This window comes from Schistocerca piceifrons, chromosome 3 (assembly GCF_021461385.2).
Source record: "Schistocerca piceifrons isolate TAMUIC-IGC-003096 chromosome 3, iqSchPice1.1, whole genome shotgun sequence".
Classification (NCBI taxonomy): Eukaryota; Metazoa; Arthropoda; class Insecta; order Orthoptera; family Acrididae; genus Schistocerca; species Schistocerca piceifrons.
In genome coordinates, this window is record NC_060140.1 from 146,383,914 (window position 1) to 146,400,864 (window position 16,951).

Below are 16,951 nucleotides of genomic sequence, written 5' to 3' on the forward strand. Positions count from 1 at the left end.
TGGCTCCAGAAAGCACTCTCCATACTGGACGTAACTCTTATTTATTATATGAAGTGAGTAAGGGTCGCCTGGATGCGAAGGAGAGAGAAGAGAGATGTGGCAAGAAATCGGTGGAGATTTTATTGCAATCCGTCGGTTAGTTTCAATACTGCAGTGCTTTTCTAGACACGGTCGCACTGTAGATAGTGTGCTCTTACATTCCCCTGATGGAACTGACCTACACATTCAATTGCTCGTGTTTGGCGACCTACGGTTTAATGTGGACATCGAACTATGATGCAGCTTGGCGACTTTAATATACACAAATAATTGCCAGAGCTAAAAGAATCGAAAAGTTACAGAAACCATCTTAAGAGCGACCCAGTGTTGAACATTTTATCTTTCCATTGGTAGGGTGACATACATTAAAAATAGCTCCTATTCACCAGTTACTGCCAAGGTTTCTGGAGGTTTCCCTTTCTTGTTAGGTAAACGCTTGAACTGGAAACCCTCTCCCAAATGTTCCCCATGGGAGCCTCTATGTTGCAGTTCCATCTCTCTTTGATTTGGATGGAAAGGATCGAGGCCGGTGATAGGCAGAGATCTCAAAAAGCATACCGTATCCATTCGCACAGGAATCAGAGTATGTCTGAAACAACATTCCATCACAGATCTCTTGTATTTCTCGAATTTTGGTATTAGAAATCTGTGAACTAAATTGAATGATTCGTTATCTGGCCAACTGACATGTTGAGATTTTCAAACGGAGAGTGACAAAATAAATGAAATCGTGGAAGTAGTTCAGTTACATGAGTTACAGTTTGAGCTGACAAAGGAAACTTGTTAATTTGTCTTTCGTCTTCATTTCTAATACCGTAATAAAGTGAACGGGCAGTTATGCGCCATTTTACGAATAGGGAAACATAGAACCTAGAGTAGGTGACGTTCCTCTGAATTGTTGAGATCTGTTGGAGAATCAACCATGACAAAAGTGTTCGACCTGGTATGGAAGACATAGGGGCAAAGTACACACAGTCTTCAAGAGGATTGTAGTAATCCTAATGCCAAAGAAGGCAGGTTTTATAGGTGTGGGTATTACAGAACAATCTGTCTAATAAGTCACAGCTGCAAAATTTATTTACAGAAGAATGGGACGGCCGGCAAAAGTGGTCCTGTGGTATAACCAACATGGATACCGAAGAAATGTAGAAACACCGAAAGAAATACTGACCTTACGACTTGACTTGGAATACAAATTGAAGAAACGTAAACATATGTTTATAGCATTTGTAGATTTAAAGAAATGTTTCACAACGTTGATCGTAACAGACTCGAGGGATTATGAAGGTAGGAGAGTTAAAATACAAGGACCGAATATTATCTAAAACTTATACAGAAACCAGACAGCAGAGTTGAAGAACGTGAAAGGGCTACAGTAGTTGAAAAGGGAGTGAGGTAGTATTATACACTCTATCTAATGTTGTTCAGTGTATACTAGTACGTTCTGTAAGCAGCAAAGGAAATCAAGCAGAAATTTGGAAAGGAAATATAGCTTCAGTGAGGAGAAATTAAAACATTAATATTTGCCGATGAGATTTTAATTCTAACAGAGAAGCCAAAGGACTTGTAAGTACCTCGAAAAGAATTTATGAGCTGAGCGTCAACAAAAGAATGTTGAGGGACTACATGCGAATAAAATAAGGCGATGTTGAGGGAATTAGTTTAGGAAATGAGACATTAGAAGTAGCAGACGAGCTTCGCTACTTTGGTAGCAAAAGAACTGACCGTGTCCAGAATGGAAATGATATAGTGGCAATAGCAAAACAAAACTTTGCTCAGAAAGAGAACTAGGTTAATATCTAACACAAATTTAAGTGTGAGAAAGTCTTTTCTGTAAATAACTGCTTGGGCTGTTGCCTTATATGGGAGTATATCTTGGACAGTAAATAATACAGGATAGAAGCTTTTGAAAAGCTTGCAGCAAAGTAATTCAAAAGATTGTATCGGTTGACTGAAGTGGAATTGCCAGTTTCGTTATAGAAGAAAGTCTGGAGAGTATGTAAAAATTGTAGAGTAAGGCCAAGGCCTAACTACAGCAAGCAGGTTCGAAGGATGTAGTTTTCGATGGTCATGCAGTGATGAAAGTGGGTTGCACGGGATGCACTAGCACGGACGGCTGCATCAAACCAATTTCCGTACTGAAATCCACTACGTAGGCCTAGTTAACGGTTCGCTTTGACAATGCGTGTCGCCCCTGCAGCCCGTGGCATAGGCTGCCCGCGTTGCGCAGGTCGTCAAGCTGTCTGGCTGCAGGCTAGCCAGCGCAGTGCGGTTTTGCGGTCAGCAGCGTCGCTTACCGCTGGCGAGGTTTTCTGCCGAATATCGGGTCACACCTTGTCGCGACGCGGCAGCGCTGAGGAAGGCGTGCTAACGTTCGCAACTTGTTCCACACTCTACCGTTACCTGGTCCTTACATTTCACTCACTGCTCGTACAGCAGAAACAGGTCATCCGATTTCAGGTTCCTCTTTCACACTTTCTCACTCGAAGTATCAAAAACGTAGCGAAGGCAGTGAAATAACTGCTTGGGCGTTTGCTGTGCTTTCGCTGACTGAATAAATATTTTTTGCTTATGACTGACTAATATCGCTTTCCGAAGTTTCGCTGACCGTGCACTTATTAGATCTGCCGAGATGAGCCAGAAGCAGTCATAACAACGTGAGATAATTCTCTGAAATAAATGCCGATTATTTCGTTTCCTTTCTTTCTTTCCACGACATTTGTCCATATTAATTCATACAGAAGATGGAAGGCTCCGGAGGAAGACCACTTTTCCAGTAAAATTATTTCGTAGCAGGTCAGCATCAACATTTTCCCCACTTTTGTCTAGGATAAATTACGTACAATATAATAAGAGCCATTTTTCTATTTTTCAGAATTCTTGAGCTCCAGTTCTTCTTTGTAAAATAAATAAATTTCATAATCTTTCTTTTTTCCTGTCCCTTCGCGGGATCGGCATATTATTCTGGATTTGGCAGGTGGTACAGGCTGTCCAGATACTCTTTCTGTCGTCGCCACCCCCCTCCCCCTCTTGCTGGGACAAAATTTGTGTAAGCCCCTTCCGCGTCCAGCATTATCCATGTTAAAGCGTAAGAACGTCTTCGAAATTATTGCAGGACGTGGATACCAACCAGATTTTCACTTATTCAGATGAGGGAAGCCGCCGGTCCTCATCGTTTATCCTCCGTGGGGCGCTGTTTCAGGAACAGCGTGCCTTCTCAGATCCCGGAAGTGGCGTGCTATTGCGCGCGGCTATTCAGGCTGTGAGTTTATGAGCATTGTGCTCTCATTTAAATATATGGCCGAAAGAGTCAGCCTACAGGAATTGTGAAACGAACCCTGTTGTCGAGGACCGTGTTCCACAAAGGGCGCAGATTCACCACAAGATGGGGAAACCTACAGGTGTCTATTGTCTATTGTGGCCTAAGCGCTGCAGTGTGCGAGTGAGGCAGACGAGAACCTACGTAACAGGGAAACATAGTAGAAGCCGTTTGTGACCAAGGAGACGAAGCAGTGTTAAATATGGCGGACCTAAGATCAGCCATAAAGGGAAACATTTAGAAAAATATTTAATTCTGTAGTAATGCAGGGAATAAAGCTACAGTAATTTTAATCTGCCATCCATAAATTTTCATGGTGATCCCAATATATATAATAGTTTAGGATTTACTGTTAAAGTGAAATTAACAAGCTTTATAACAAAGACTTGAATGCTAAAATCTGAAGGCTTTGGTCGATCTTAACGGTCGACATTTCATATAGCAGCGCATCGTTAAAATGACAAACGTTGTAAATATCAACTGTGTAACTTTATTTGTTTAAAAGATATAGTAAATTTAAATTATCAGTATTTTCAGTTAAGCATCGGATCATCATTGCCTCCACACAAAACCCATTGAACGATGACACCATGACACCTTATTGAATCATTAGGTAACACAATACTTGTTGTAAAGTTTAGTGCATAATAGTTTCTTTTGTTCTTTGTTTATTTATCAAAAAGCATATTGGTGCAAGGCTATTGGCCGTGACATTCAAACAAAGTTAAGGAAGTTTTATTGCTTTTATGTAACAGAATTTAACAAGGGATATTATAGTTACTTTCTTTAAAACGTGAAAATGGTCAAACTTTGATTATTTAAATATGTTAAAATGTAAAATAATGTAGAATAAGCTGTAGCCAATCAGATGGACGGCTTCAGGAAAGGGAACTGCCTTAGTCAGTTGAGCGAGGATATTCGGTGCGCGGGAAACGCGGCCGAGGACGGGCAGAGGGACAGTGCTGGTGGAGACGCGAAAGCGGACGATCGCTCTTTAGGTAGCTAGGACTTAAAAAAATTCGCGTTGTGTGGTATCGTGGGACTTAGTCTCTGAGCGGAGAGCAGCCGCGCGCCTGGTGTGAACTTTTCGCGTAGATAACTTGTATTTCGCGATGAGATTGTGAATGATCGAACTGTTGTCAAATGGATTTGCTCTTGAATGTAACAGTAACTCTAAATACGACCTCTTTCGGTATTAGTTTGCTTTCTGAATAAACATTATTCTAACCAAATCGCAACTGTGTGGCTTACATCATTTATGGGTCGTTAATTTAGTTCCCGATATTATTATTACTGTTATTATATTTTATGTTAACTTCGTATTTCGCAGACTTTCCATCAGCCAGAAAATTTAACCAAAGTGTCTAATTTAGGGCGTGTAGTGCGACACGTACGGTTCAACCCCTAGGCGAGTTTGAGCCAAGACATTACGACGAAGAGGAACCGCACGTGAGCCCGAACATCTTTGGGATATTAGTTCGCAATTGGGTGCTCCTCCGGGATAGGAATTTGGAAAGTGTTAGTTGAGAGATAAGAATCTTGCAAAATGTTGGAACAGGATTGGACTTTGGAAAGTGTTAATTGCGGAATATGAACTCTGGAAAGTTTAGAATTGGATTTGAATTCTGCAAAGTGTTTCCAAAAGTATTATCTGAACTTCGATAAGCAGGACCTCTCGCAAAAGTTAAATGTGAGATCGGTTCAGGACTGAATATTAGGTTTCCTTAATAGTTGCGAAATTACAATTGCAATTCTCGCAGTTAACTACATCCTGTAACCTACGTCCCAAGTCTGTGGCAGTTTAGGCAGTTTGCGTGGGGGCTCTGAGCTACGAATTCTGCAACAGTTGTGTACCCCGAGTCTTAGCAATGGTTAGGAGTGATAAAAAAAGTAACGCGGAAGAAGAGGCGTCATCGAAAGCACGTGGTTCCAGCCAGCAGCGGCACCTTCAACGGCGATTCGTCGCCCAGTGGCGGTTGCAGTACCACAAGAGAGGCTTTTATCACAGTGGTATCAATGTATTAGCAGTTACGGCGATTACCTTTAAAGTAATAAACAGTTTACTTACTCTTTTCCATCTGTCTCGTTTTCAATTGACTGTCACGGTCCAGTCACGTTAATGTGACCAACGCCTATGTTCGACATCAACATGCAATAACCACTAGCAGTGGAGGGTATATAAAGTGCGTCGGGAGGACGCGGAAAGCAATGAAGGCATGTCGTAATGCGAAAAAGGAGAAATTAATCTTTCGTCCAAAAGGGCATGATCCCTGGCTTTCCGGCCAAGTGTGGAAGCATTTCCGAAATGGCTAAGTTTGTAAGCTGTTCGCGTGCCATCGTGTTTAAAGTATACTGTGCGCGGCAAAATGGCGCAGTCCGAAACTGGCGCCAAGGCAACTGTGGTGCATCGCGCGCCATTAATGACAGGGGTGAGCGACGACTGCGGAATAGACGTGCAATTATGGAACAACTGATCACACAGTGAACCAACAGTGTCTTCTCAACGACCGTTCAGCCAACGTTGCGGTGTATTGACCTTCGTATCAGGCTCGTGGTTCATGCAGCCGTGCTAACTGCTGTTCGTCAGCTTCGAAGGCTGAAATTTGCACGCCAACGCCGGACGTCCGCTGAGTGGCGGTGGGTGGCCTTCTCAGATGAATCACTTTTTGTACTCCATCGGACAGATGGCCTTTAGTGTGTACGGCTTGAAACACCTGAAAGCAAGCACCCTGCATACGTTATTGTCTTGGGTATGTTTTCATGGCACGTCCTGGGTGATCTCGTCATTCTGGAAAGCACAATGCTTGAACACAAGTGTGCATCTATCCTTAGGGGCCATGAAAACCCCTACATGCAGTTTCTTTTTTTTACTCGGCACGATGGCATCTACCAGCAGGACAATGCAACGTGTGACAAAGCTCCCTGCGTACGTGCGTTTTTCGAAGAGCACCAGGATGAATTTACCAGACTCCCCTTGCCACCAAACTCCCCCAATTTAAACCCAATCTAGACTGTGGGACTACCTCGATCAGACTGCTCGCGCCATGGATCCTCAACCGAGAAACCTAGCGCAGTAGGCCACTGCACTAGAGTCGGCATGGCTCCACATACTAGTCGGTTCCTTCCAGAAACTCGCAGAGTCTCTTCCTGTACGTCTCGCAGCGGTCCGCGCTGCAAAAGATGGTCATTCAAGTTTTTGACAGGTGATCACATGAACGTGACTGTACAGTGTGTAACTCTAAACGGCTAACGGCATTCATGGTAGATAGTGCTCAATCCCAGTTGTAGTTTGCCTATCTAACTCATCAAGGCATGATGGAAATTTTAATATTTAGTATTTCATATAATTATTGACGGAATTTAAAAATTTAAAATGCTGTCATTACGAGGTACAATCTTATGTTACAGGGTTGACACATAAGACAAGTATTACAATAAGAAATTTTGTAAATTTCTTTAGACGGCGTTACTCATGGCGCGCAGATTGCCCAGACTGAATCCAGTCTGCGAATGATAGGATTTACTGATTTCCAACAACTTTTCACATAATTTCAAACCTTTATGAAACTTCTCCCACTGATACTCGTCACAAACAAATAAGACGAAAAAGTTTATGGCTTACTACATTTACGCTGTTCATGCAGAAAAACTTCAACAACAGACATAATATCTTAATTTATTACTTCTTCACTAATAACTCTCTTCGGAGGCAGTATACACATAGGCCTACAGCAGTGAATGTACCTGCAAGATTACATCATTGTACGACACGTAGTTCAGGAGGCAAAATGTCATAAACTTCAGATTCATGAAAAACTACCTTTTGTTTGAAAGGGAAAGCAAATTACCCAGAATATACTCATCCAGCGTGAAATAATGAGAGCACTTAGCGACTTTCAGTAACCTTTACACATTTTTCAGTCCTTTTCTAAACTTTTTCCCTGGTACATGCTTAACACATTGCCTCGTTCATAGTGTAATCAGAAGTCTGAAGCTGTTTTGTAAAGGGGGGTACGATTCTCTAAAGAATCAGGACGAATGTCTACCAGCTGCATCTTCATCTCTCCTTTGGCATCAACGTACATCGAGAGCATTTCTACCAACGTCTTTTTACACATTGCATACCCCCTCTGCGGCGCCGCGGTTGTTGTTGCAGTTGCCGGCGAATCTCGGTAAGACGCGCTCGAAATGAACGCCCCCGGGTTCGATTCCCGGCGGGGTCAGAGATTTTCTCTGCCTCGTGATGACTGGGTGTTGTGTGGTGTCCTTAGGTTAGTTAGGTTTAAGTAGTTCTAAGTTCTAGGGGGCTGATGACCATAGATGTTAAGTCCCATAGTGCTCAGAGCCATTTTTGAAATGAGCGCCCCTTCCTTATTTGAATGTAGCTGCACTTGCCGGTGTCCAATGCTGTTGAAACTTGGCAGACATGTTTGTAACATGTTCTAACAGTATTGAATGGTGTGATAGTTCTGGAAACACACGGCTTTATGTAACAGTACTGGCAGTAGTGTCTTGTTTCACTTGTTTTACGATGCGCTGCGCAGACTCTGCAAGGTCGCGTTGGATATTTCTTTTTTCCACTTCCCACAATAATCCGAATAGTTTGTTCTTCCTTGTTCCTTGACAATCTTCCAGGTGTATCCTTAGCAGGTGCTCGTTTTGTAGATTGAATTGCTTCATTTTTCTCCACACGTGTTGCGTCAAATTGTTGATAACTTGTCCAGGCTCTTGCAACTTCTTTTAGGAAAGTTTTATATTTTTTGTATATCTGGATGTGGTTTTCTGTACTCTTTATATGCGTCAAACAAAGCGCAATTTATTTGAAACTAAACTACTTTCTTTCTCCATTTATTGGTTATCCGTATTATCCCACAATACGAAAGATATTGATTAGCTCTGTTCACGCCTTTTATAGATTTCTTGTAGATAACAATAAATTTTCGTTTCTGTATGGTTTCCCCTTGTCGTGTTTTTTCTCTGTCGCAACCATGGACGCATCATGAATTGTTGTTATCATTCTCAGCTCCCTACTTGCACAATATGTGATCTTCGCTTCGAAATGGTGACTCGCGGTATGCTAGGCAACGACGCTAATCACTGCACCCCACTCCACACTTCACAGCCCGCGGCAATACTTAACATACGTATTGATGAACAGTACGTTTAAGAAGCCCTCTGTTAAACTTGTATCGGTTTGTTCACATAGTATGTTGCAGTGCATGACAGTTACTTACTTTTTAGGTGGGTAAATGACCGTTAGGAAACCGAAAGCCAAATAAAAACAACAGTAGCAGAAGTTATCCACAAAATTACTGGCCACTTTCATCCATCTCTTGTAGAATCAGAAACATATCATGAGCTCATACCTAATGAGATATCTCAAAGAGACTGACCTCCTCCAAGCCGATCAGCATGGATGCCGAAAATATCGGTCATTCGAAACCCAACTGGCGCTATTCTCACACGACGTCCTGAAAGTCACGGAGCAAGTGAGCCAGGCGGATACAGTATTTCTTGATTTCCGAAAAGCATTTAATTCAGTACCGCAACTACGGTTATTATAGAAAGTAATACCGAATGAGGTATCAGGCGAAATTTGTGACAGGACTGATACAATCATACAGGACTGGATATCTTCTACTATTTACGGACACTACTACAACCAACACAAGTATTCTACCTGCCTCAGCAGTTTACTGAATGCATAGGCGGAACAGTGTATTGTATGCCTTTAGTAGTATAATGTCACGCTTGGCGATGTCATTCATTTATGAGCCTCGCTACAGTGTGCATGCACGTTATCCATGTGAAGAGGAGCAAGCAGATGCTACCATTCTGCGAGATGCCTGCAGAAGGTACACGAATTGCATTGATGTACAGAGCAGAAGTGAGTGAAATCAAGGCCTCCGTGGCGCAGTCGGCTAGCGCGTTCGGCTGTTAACCGAAAGGTTGGTGGTTCGAGCTCACCCGGAGGCGAAATCGTCAACTTTATTAGAGGTACACAGCTAGTGTCACAATTTGGCTGTGTTTGAACGATGCCACAGAGCCTTATACACATTCAGCCAAATGACAGTGTAGGTTAAAACATGGCACTACACAGACGTTCTACTGTTTTCCTATTTATTCGTCATGTGTGACACTGCAGTAGAGCGACGCCCACTACAAAAGACGTATTATTTAATTTAATTTCAGCGTATACACCGCGAGTGCCATATTAAAGGGCCTCTCTCTCGATGTCGATTTGTATTTGGTGTCTCTTAACTGTCGGTCTGCAGTGTAACCGCTGTTGGCGCAGCGACGTGCTGGCAAGTCAATGAATATTCGGATAGGCATTGCCTGATACAGCTGTTGGGCATCCTCATGAGGAGCATCGTGGCAGCCTCTGTCCAATTGGCATGTCAGATCTTCAAAGTCTCGAGCTGGTTGGGGCGCTCTGCCTATAATGCCTCAAACGTCCTCAATTCTGGCGACCCTGCTGGCGAAGGTAGGGTTTGATAAGCAAGAAGACAAGCACTAGAAATTCTCCCCGTCTGTTGGGATGCGCTACCTTGCTGAAATGTAAGCCCAGGAGGGCTTGTGATGGAGACAAACAAAACGGGGCGCGGAATATCGTTGACATCCTCTGCGCTGTAAGGGTGCCGCGGATGACAACCAAAGGAGTCCGGAAGTTGCACCCCAGACCGCGAGTCCTGGTTTCCGGACTGTGTGGCGGACGACCGTCAGGCTGGTATCCAACCGCTGACCAGAGCGTTTCCAGACACGTCATCATCCTGGAACGCCATTGACTAAAGCAGAATCATCTTCAGTGATGAGTCCCGCTTCGAATTGAGCCCCGATGATCAGCGAAGACGTGTCTGGAGACGCCCCGAACAGAGGTGGGATACTAACCTGGCTGTCGCCCAGCATCGTCCGCGATTAACCTCATATAGCTTCCAATGTTATCCAGTGGATCGTTAATATAAATTATAAATATCTATAACAATTGCTTGAGGTACACCCGTTAAGAACGGCGTGTCGAGTTCCATGTGAAGGCAAGTCCTGTATCCAGTCGGGAATCTGGTCCAGTACTCTGTAAGCTCATATTTTCTTCACTAAACAACTCTGACAAACTGTATCGAATGCCTTAGGGAAGTCACGGAAAGATCACAGCATCACCCTGAATGCCTGTTTATACGGCGCTCTGGGTCTCACGGACGAACAAAGCGAGCAGTGTTTAGCAGCATCTCTGTCAGCAGAATCCAAAATGACCTATATTCTCGATTTCACTCAGGTTGTTTTACGTGAGCTGTATGAGCCCAAAAAGAAACTTTCCTGTATTTTTATTTCCAATAGTAAAGCATCTGACGCGAGGCCTCCAATGGTTAATTTTATGCTGTATATAACTGTATACACCATCAGCAGATCAGCGAACATGTCTGAGTTTAGATTGAAGGGGAGGGAGGAATAGAAGAACGGAACCAAACTAAAACGTCACTGTGAAGTGAAAAAGTGAGAGCCTGTGCGACTGAATGTCTGAGACCTGCAATGGTGCTACCTGGTGGCCTGCACAATCTTCAGACGCTAGACAAATTGTGCTCTGCTCGGTAAACAGAACCGAACGCCGTTGATCCAGGCTCCATGCATTGTGTTCAGTTGCTCCCTTTCCTCGTACGGTGATGGAGGGTTCGCACCCCTACATTCCGAATTAATTGTGCGGAGAGAGTTGCGTACTGTCTGTGTCGACACAGCCCTCCTAGTTGCTTCCAAAACGGATGTACTCAGTTCTGTAGCATAGTTCTCGATCTGCCTGCGAGCGATAATTTGTAAATAGAGGTCACTAGGTAGAGTTGTTGACTGCGGGCGGCTACTGCGAGGGAGGCGTGCAACGTTTCAGTATCTCGATAGCGGTTGAAAGTTCGGATGAGGTGTCTGTGGGCACGCCAGTTCCACGGCATCTTACCCTCCTACCAGTACATCTTGCTGTATCTGACTATGCGCACCCTGTCTAAGCTTGAAATGACCCTTTTAACGGGAGCAATGAACAATACTCATTTTGTGCGCTCCACTGAACTGCACTGAATTTATTTTCATTCCAACATACGTGGCTAATCGTAGCGATTTCCTGTGCTCAAACGAGTACTGAGAAAAACTTCTTCTACCAAAACAAAACACAAACTATTCAAGTCAGCATTTTATTTTCATGATCAGTTCAAAAAATGGCTCTGAGCACTATGGGACTTAACATCTATGGTCATCAGTCCCCTAGAACTTAGAACTACTTAAACCTAACTAACCTAACTAACCTAAGGACAGCACACAACACCCAGCCATCACGAGGCAGAGAAAATCCCTGACCCAGCCGGGAATCGAACCCGGGAACCCGGGCGTGGGAAGCGAGAACGCTACCGCACGACCACGAGATGCGGGCTCATGATCAGTTAATTATTGAAATGTTTGTTATAGTTTCCCAACATTTCAGAAGCAGACTGTCCATGAGATGCTCTGCGCCCACCGTATGGAGTCTCTCAAGCCACAGCACGCTGTCAGATCGGACTGCTTGTCTGTGCTCTCTGTTGCCACTCCAAGGTGTCACAGAAATTGAGGAAATGAAAACCATAGATCAGTACGTCTTCAGGGTGCATCAGAGTGCCACCTCGCTCAGTCACAGACGAAGAAACTGAAGCTCGAGTTGAAACTTCCTGTCAGATTAAAACTGTGTGCCGGACTGAGACTCGAATTCGGGACCTTTACCTTTCGCAGGCAAGTGCTCTACCATCTGAGCTACCGAAGCACGACTCACTCCCCATCCTCACAGCTTTACTTCTGCCAATATCTCGTCTCCTGGCTGTGGCTAAGCCATGTCTCCGCAATAGTCTTTCTTTCAGGAGTGCTAGTTCTGCAAGGTTCGCAGGAGAGCTTCTGTAAAGTTTGGAAGGTAGGAGACGAGATACTGGCAGAAGTAAAGCTGTGAGGACGGGTCGTGAATCGTGCTTGGGTAGCTCAGATGGTAGAGCACTTGCACGCGAAAGGCAAAGGTTCCGAGTTCGAGTCTCGGTCCGGCACACAGTTTTAATCTGCCAGGAAGTTTCATATCAGGACAGAATCCGCTGCAGAGTGAAAATCTCATTCTGGAAACATCCCCCAGGCTGTGGCTAAGCCATGTCTCCACAATATCCTTTCTTCCAGGAGTGCTAGTTCTGCAAGTTTCGCAGGAGAGCTTCTGTGAAGTTTTTAAGATAGGAGACGAGATACTGGCAGAAGTAAAGCTGTGAGGACGGGGCGTGAATCGTGCTTGGGTAGCTCAGGTGGTAGAGCACTTGCCCGCGAAAGGCAAAGGTCCCGAGTTCGAGTCTCGGTCCGTCACACAGTTTTAACCTGCCAGGAAGTTTCATATCAGCGCACACTCCGCTGCAGAGTGAAAATCTCATTCTTGAAGCTCGAGTTCCTCCAACTGCGACCGAGCGAGATGCCGCTGTCATTAGGTACTGGAGGGAAGGCGGTCTTTCAAATCCTCTTCCAGCCATTCGTGTGTAGGTAGCCGAAGCGCAAAAAAACAATTTTCTTCTCTGCTCCGTTTCTAACGGCGTTGTGGGCGATATGACTTTAAACCTCAATCTTTCTTCTTCATTCCTTCATCTACATCTACAGAGTGAAGAAAAAAAATTCCGGACTTGCCTATTGCCATGCGATTCCTCATCCCCGTTCAACACAAAAATGTATGTAGCAAAACTTAGTCTCTGCAGTAGGTTTAATAGAAATGTCATTTAAAAACGAGGCTATATTAATGCTGTAATTGAGTGCAGCGTGGAGAAAAAGAGATGGGATGAACTCTGCGTTGTACCGGGGCTGCCCCATTAGCTCCGTGAGATGAGGCAGTGTCGTGTGGAACGGATATGCAGAGTCGTCGATGTCCCAGTCACTTTCGTACTAAATTACTTTTTTTTTCTTTCAGCGGCAATTTGCATCCAATTTACACCTGCACAGTGCGGTGTCTTGTCTATTTCTTTTTGTTACTGTTACCGTTATTTAAACATTAAGACATAACATGAGCTTCTTACAGACGTAAGAAAATAATAGTGGATGCAGTAACATCGTTTATATCTAGTGAGAAACAAAAAAAACTCGCAATAGTTAGGCTACATTAAATTGCACATTATGGGGCGCACAATAATCCCATTCTGTATGTCTGACGTCCAGCCTTATCTCCACAGAGCCGGTACGTACATGTACGAGCAACGTTCACCTTAGAGAAGATGTCCAAAGCGACCACTTCGTATTTGCGAACATTTCACCACTCACTAGATCATGCTTTGATGGACCCTACGCAGCACATCTGCATCCAAAGCTGCATACACGCGAGCTATTAGGTCGTGTACATCCATGCGTGGAGTACTATAAACTTGTTCCACTTGTTGCTTCAAGCGCCCCCACAAATAAAAATCTGGTGGATTAATATAAGGGGAACGTGGAGGCCAGAGCACTGGACCTTCACGAACAGCTCATTTCCCTGGAAAACATTCATTTGCGCAGGTACGCGCATTCATTCCAAATTGTGGCGGTGCACCGTCATGCTGAAACCGTAGCTGTCGCCGAACACCAAGAGGAACGTTTTCTAATGCATCATTCCTCCCACGATTCCAGACAACAGGTTTATGTCAAACCGTGCAACCAGTTGTGGTTGTGCACTGCGTGGTTAGTAGATACACGCATGCAATTTTATAACTCCCACATGTGATAGGCTACTGTTATGTGAAAAAATGATGTCCTGCTTATAAACGACGAGCGCTAGGAGACATACGTCTGAAAGATAGAAAACGGAACGTGGCAAGGATTCGAACCATAGTTCCATGGTGGTTGTAGGTTTGATGTCGAAGCAGTCTACTCAGTGAAGTGCGACGGCTAGTACGGTGGTGTGGAGTGATACACGTTCCTCTGTACATTATGATGTTCTGCACGATGTAACTGTTGCCTGACTCTCGTTTTCGTACTTGTACACTACTGATCATTAAAATTGCTACACGAAGAAGAAATGCAGATGATAAACGGGTATTCATTTTACAAATATATTATACAAGAACTGACATGTGATTACATTTTCACGCAATGTGCGTGCATAGATCCTGAGAAATCAGTACCCAGAACAACCACCTCTGGCCGTAATAACGGCCTTGATACGCCTGGGTATTGAGTCAGAGCTTGGATGGCGTGTACAGGTACAGCTGTCCATGCAGCTTCAATACGAGACCACAGTTCATCAAGAGTAGTGACGCGTGTTGTAACGAGATAGTCGCTCGGCCACCATTGACCAGACGTTTTCAATTGGTGTGAGGTCTGCAGAAAGTGCTGGCCAGCAGTCGAACATTTTCTGTATCCAGAAAGGCCCGTACAGGACCTGGAACATGCGGTCGTGCATTATTCTGCTGAAATGCAAGGTTTCACAGGGATCGCATGAAGGGTAGAGCCACGAGTCGTAACACATCTGAAATGTAACGTCCACTGTTCAAAGTGACGTCAGTGCGAACAAGAGGTGACCGAGACGTGTAACCAATGGCACCCCATACCGTCACCCCGGTTGAAACGCCAGTATGGTGATGACGAATACACGCTTCCAATGTGCGTTCACCGCGATGTCCCCAAACACGAATGCGACCTTCATGATGCTGTGAACAGAAACTGGATTCATCCGAAAAAATGACGTTTTGCCATTCGTGCACCCAGATTCGTCGCTAAGTGCACCATCGCAGCCGCTCCTGTCAGTGATGCAGCGTCAAGGGTAACCGCAGCCGTGGTCTCCGAGCTTATAGCCCATGCTGCTGCAAACGCTGTCGAACTGTTGGTGCAGATGGTTGTTGTCTTGCAAACGTCCCCATCTGTTGACTGAGGGATCGAGATGTGGCTGCACGAACCGTTACAGCCATGCGGACAAGATGCCTGTCATCTCGACTGCTAGTGATACGAGGCCGTTGGGATCCAGCACGGTGTTCCGTATTACCCTCCTGAACCCACCGATTCCATATTCTGCTAACAGTCATTAGATCTCGACCAACGCGATTAGCAATGTGGCGATACGATAAACCGCAATCGCGATAGGTTACAATCCGACCTTTATCAAAGTCGGAAACGTGATGGTACTCATTTCTCCTCCTTACACGAGGCATCACAACAACATTTCACCAGGCAACGCCGGCCAACAGCTGTTTTGTGTTTGAGAAATCGTTTGGAAGCTTTCCTCATGTCAGCACGTTGTAGGTGTCGCCACCGGCGCCAACCTTGTGTGAATGCTCTGAAAAGCTAATCATTTGCATATCACAGCATCTTCTTCCTGTCGGTGAAATTTCGCGTCTGTAGCACGTCATCTCTGTGGTGTAGCAATTTTAATGGCCAGTAGCGTGTTTTCACAATGCACCCTATCTTGCTTAATAAACTTTCGTCGTGAATTTGGGTAAGGAATCGCATGCCGACCTCCAGGTGTGGCACTTTTTCTTCACCCTGTATATTCTGCGCGTGCCGGAGGGTAGTTCCCATTGTAGCAGGACATTGGCATATCGAAGAATTGTCGATTACACGCCTCTGTGCCCGCTGTAATTGTTGTAACCTTGTCTTTTCTATACCTACTGGGATATGCACATAAGCTTGTATTTTACTTCGAGATTCATAACCGTAAGCTGCTTTTTGAAATTCTGTTAGCGGGATTTTTCGGGTTGGAGTGTGTCTGTAATTATATGTCAGCCACTTCATTTATTTCGGCATGTTGTAGTGCCATCGGCCCGAGTGCAGTGTCCAGTCAGAAATAGCGCCAAAACCAAAATTGTGAGTTGCTGCGTGGTGTGGTGCACCTTCCCGCTTCCGCCGGCCACGCTTCTGACGCCGAGTCCCCCGGATGCGGGCAGAGACGCAGGAGCAGCAGGAACCGCGCGCGGCTATCGGGCGGCTCGGCCCTGCCTGCACAGGCCGGGCCGGCAGGTCCGGCGCGTTGCGTCAGCGCGCCTGCAGCCGGCTGCCCGCGCACTTTTTGCGGCAGTCATTTCATTGGCGCTGCCAATCACGTCCGCGCGCAACTAGAGCGCGCTACACGGCCGCTGCTTGCTGCCCGCCGCGCCGGCCACTGGCTGCTGCGTTGCGGCTGCCGGCGCATTCCTCCTGTACCACGGGACAATTACGTATTTACGTCACCTGCCTGTTTGCCTACACAGGGTGAAGCCCAACTCCACCGGCGAAATTTTTAAGGTTGTTCAGAGAGAAAAGCACAGTATGATATAAAAAGATCGCCCCTTTTCAACAGTTTACAAAAGCCTTATTAGCACAGGTATTCATGATCTATAAATCTAGATGTATTAGTGAGTCTTTGGAACCCGCCAGAGTAGCCGAGAGCGCTAAAGCGCTGCTTCCTGGATTCGGGTAGGCGTGCCGGCCCTGGGTCGAATGCACTCGGAGGATTAACGACGACGGCTGGTGTGCCGGCGAGCCTGGATGTGGGTTTTAGGCGGTTTTCCACATCCTGCTAGGAGAATACCGGGCTGGCCCCCGCGTCCCGCCTCAGTTACACGACTCGCAGACATCTGAAACACATTCACACTATTTCACGATTTACACTAGACGCAGACAGCTGAGGTA

The 16,951-nt window shown here is 45.2% G+C and overlaps 1 protein-coding gene and 1 non-coding gene across 2 annotated transcripts in view; both read left to right on the plus strand.

The window, feature by feature from the left end:
• LOC124788470 (peroxisomal leader peptide-processing protease-like) overlaps positions 1-16,951 on the plus strand; it is a 1,192,842-nt gene that overhangs the window by 717,424 nt on the left and 458,467 nt on the right. The gene's annotated exons all lie outside the window — the stretch shown is intronic.
• On the plus strand, positions 9,261-9,334 carry Trnan-guu. The gene has a single exon. It is a non-coding gene; the product is annotated as a tRNA-Asn (tRNA).